Genomic DNA, 3,627 nt, shown 5'->3' on the forward strand with positions numbered 1-3,627 from the left:
CTCGTGGCGATTTCATGTTCTCTTTCCACCGAATGTTCATCCAAGAGAAGAATCTGAAGGGCTGAGGTTCCTTTTATGCCTGGAATACCTTTAGTGGTCATCTGCCAAGTTGCAATGAAAGGGCTTAATTTTATGCTCAATTAGAGTCCTTGTTGGTTTCTACCCTTGCTAGGTTGAACTCCATGCTTGAGGATGAGGGACTGGAGAATAGGTGGATTTCCTTCTACTCATGGGTCCAATTTGGCCATCACAGATGGTCCCAGAAGAGAGGGAATCATGGGCAGCCGTGAAAAGCAATAATGGAGTCCCCTCTTTGATTTCCCTACCTACTACCCTTGTCAGGGGCTAGCTTCCCCAAAAACTGGGAGCTGGAATACTAAGGGTTTGGAGGGATCAAATGTAGTTTCTCATCCAAAAAAGGGCTGGGAATTGTGGAGTTAAAAAAAAAAAAAAAGGAATTTAGCTATTGATCTGGACTAACAGCCAACTCAGTAGCTCCCACTGGCTACCTCCCAAGACCCAAGAGTGATCCTCCTCCTTGTCCTAATCCTCTTTGTTCTCCTCTTCTTCCTCATTACATCACCATCACAATCCTTGCATATTCCATAGCTCACCGCCACAACCACACTCAGTTGCACTAGGCAACTGAGGCTTAGAGAAGCCAAATGACTTGCCCACCGACAGAGCTGGTTGGATGGTGTCATTTAATCTTTTGTCATCTCTTGGTTTCCCATCCCAAATAGTATCAACCCTATTGCTCTGTTCCTGTAAATCCCAAGTTGGAGTTTAACTGCTTTTGCTGGATGTGGCGGTTGAGCCCCTCCCTAAATGCCATCACATTGCTTCTAAAGAGAGACGTGCCATGAACTGCCAGGGGGCCCTCAGTTTGTAGCCAAGGCAGGAAAAACTCAGTTCTTCACTGGATTTCCTGGAGATCTTTGCAGACAAGTAACCCCCTCATGAGAGGAAGAAATTCAGAATTTGCAGAGGGGATGCGAAATCCATTTTGTTGCCTGTCACCTCCACCTGCCAGGTACCAGAATGGACGCTATGCCTTTTTGAGGTGGGAAGGCCAAGGGGGTTTTGGTTTCTGGCCCCTGGAAAGTCTTAAGCTAAATTATAGGATGAAGTCCATTTGTTAAGCCAGAAGAGTTTGGGTGACTGGTTTACAAAGTTGTGCCCGTTGCGAGGCCTCTGAGCCAATTTAGATAAACCAAGACGGCAAACAATTGTCTCAGGGAAGGGGAGAGGGGAAAGAGAATGGAGCTGCTATCGTTTAATCCAGGCATCCTCAAATCCATGTTGGGGATCAATAAACTGTGAAAACAAGAAGCAAAAGCTTCGGAGAAGGGAACCAGTTGCAGCTGGCAGAAGAAGCCCGCCATTGAAACTGGTAATGCCATTTTAATTAGGCTAAACCATGAATGAGAACTGTGTTAAGACCTTCTCCTTGGTGCCCTGGGTCGCTAGGAGAGAGAATGTGCTTCCTTTGTGTGCTTTGCCAAAGCCCACCAGCTGCCACCTTGCAGGAGAGTTACATCTGAGTCACTGGTTTCCAAAAGGGTGACAAGTAGACTGTGTGTGGCTGAATGAGAGGGGCCTGTCTTTCCTTGATCCTGCCAGCTTGGTCCTGGACTTGAGCCATCCTGGCAATGGCCCTGATTTGTAACCGGGTTGGATGTTTCAAGAAGCTGTTATGAAAGCTGATTGGAGGACAGGAAAAATAGGGGTGGAGCAAGAAAGCTGTAAGACTGGGCTGGGCTTTTTGAGGATTCAGAAGTCCAGTTTTCTTTATCTCGTCACTTCTCAGGTTAACACTTTATAAGCTGATAGGGTCTTGCACTCCTGAGGGGCTCAGCTGTTGATGATGGCGATGATGATGAAGATAGTAATAATGATGATAATGGTAATAAAAATGAGTGCTCACTTAACAGCCACGTTCTATTTGCCAGGCACTGTTCTAAGTGCAGGACATCAACGACCTTGGCCTTCACTCTAGTCCTTTGATGGGGGTTCTACTATTACCTGCAGTTCAGAGATGAAGAGGAAGCACAGAGAGGTTAAGTAATTTACCTGAAGACCCATAGCTAGCAAACCAGGGTTCAGAGCCAGGGACTATGGCATTTTGACTAGAGATAGATCTTGGGGAAAGCTCCCCTGGAGGCTTTGGACTCAAGTGTGAAGAATACCATCACAGAAGAACTTCAGACTTCCAGCTTTAGGAGGTCAGGAACCACATATGTCATGCTCACTGGGATATCCAGCACAGAATATTCTAGGCACAGTCCTTGTGCTCGTGCAGTGCTTGCTGATTCATTGATTTTTAAAAGCTTACCCAAGTTTTAGTACATTTTTGTAAGTTATGTATTTTAGACAAAATCACATTAATAGCCTGAAATCAAAATCTTAAGTACAAAAATGATTATTTCCTGGGACCATTGGTTTTTGATAAGGTAGACAAATGTGCTGCCAGACATGAAACTTCGTTCCATGCAATTTCATGGATGAATGCCTACATTTGTGTTTCTTTGTTCACTCATTCATTCCATAAACATTCCACTGAGCATTTACTGTGCACCAGGCATTGTAGTAGGTGTTAAAAGCAGAAAGAGTAAGGTGAGGTCTTTGTCCACGAAGAGCTCCTGGATGGAGATATGTGCATTCATAGGTCAATGTTCATACACGTGTGTACACGGATACCACTTTGGTCCAACCTTTCCCCTTATTTTCCCTCGCCTGCTGTCTGGGTCTTGCCTATTGCTAAGACCTTCCGTGTTTGTTTGTATTTTTTGATTGGGAAAATTCTTTTCTTTGGGGGTGTGGGCAGACGTCTAGTCTCAGAACTTCTGGAATTGCTTCTTGGTGCCAGCGGCCTTTGTGATTTTGAGCACGATGAAATGTACAGTCTTGCTCAAGGGCCGGTCCTCGCCCACTGTGACGATGTCGCCAATCTGGACGTCCCCAAAGCAGGGGGACAGATGCACAGACATGATCCTGTGGCGTTTCTCAAAGCGGTTGTGCTTTCGGATGTAGCAGAAGTAGTCTCGGTGGATGAGTGGTCCTTTGCACCTTCATCTTTGCCACTGCACCAGACAGAGTCCGCCCTTGGATGGAGACATTACCAGTAAAGGGGCATTTCTCGTTAGTGTAGGTGCCCTCAGCCGCCTCCTGAGGTGGCTTGAAGCCCAGACCAATATTCTTGTACTATCGCAGGAGCTTCTCCTTGCTGGTTTCTCCAAGCAGAACCCTCTTCTTATTTTGAAAGGTGGTTGGCTGCTTTTGGTAGGCACGCTGAGTCTGAACGTCCGCCATCTTGCCGGCTGCCTGAAAAGAGGCTAAGACTTACCATGTTTTACGTGGGGTTACAATTTTGTTTAGTGCATGTTCGTGTGTGTACCTGTGCCTTCTGTTCAGTAAGGGATTATTAGCTACCTGAGGCGAGTTCCACTGCTAACCACCTTTGTGGCCTCTAGACCAGTGCCACTCCCTAAGTGTGGTCCATGAACCGGCAGCATTAGCATCGCTTGGGAGCTTATTAGGAATGCTGAACCCAGGCCTCACCCTCAACCCTACTGAATTTTAGTAGCTCTGGGGGTAGGGCCCAGGGATTTGTGTTCTGCCAGTTCT

The 3,627-nt window shown here is 46.5% G+C and overlaps 1 pseudogene; it reads right to left on the minus strand.

The window, feature by feature from the left end:
- Window positions 1-2,837: 2,837 nt before the first annotated feature.
- LOC102969098 lies at window positions 2,838-3,312 on the minus strand (annotated as a pseudogene).
- Between the last annotated feature and the right edge of the window lie 315 nt (window positions 3,313-3,627).

Source organism: Panthera tigris, chromosome X, assembly GCF_018350195.1.
Source record: "Panthera tigris isolate Pti1 chromosome X, P.tigris_Pti1_mat1.1, whole genome shotgun sequence".
NCBI lineage: Eukaryota > Metazoa > Chordata > Mammalia > Carnivora > Felidae > Panthera > Panthera tigris.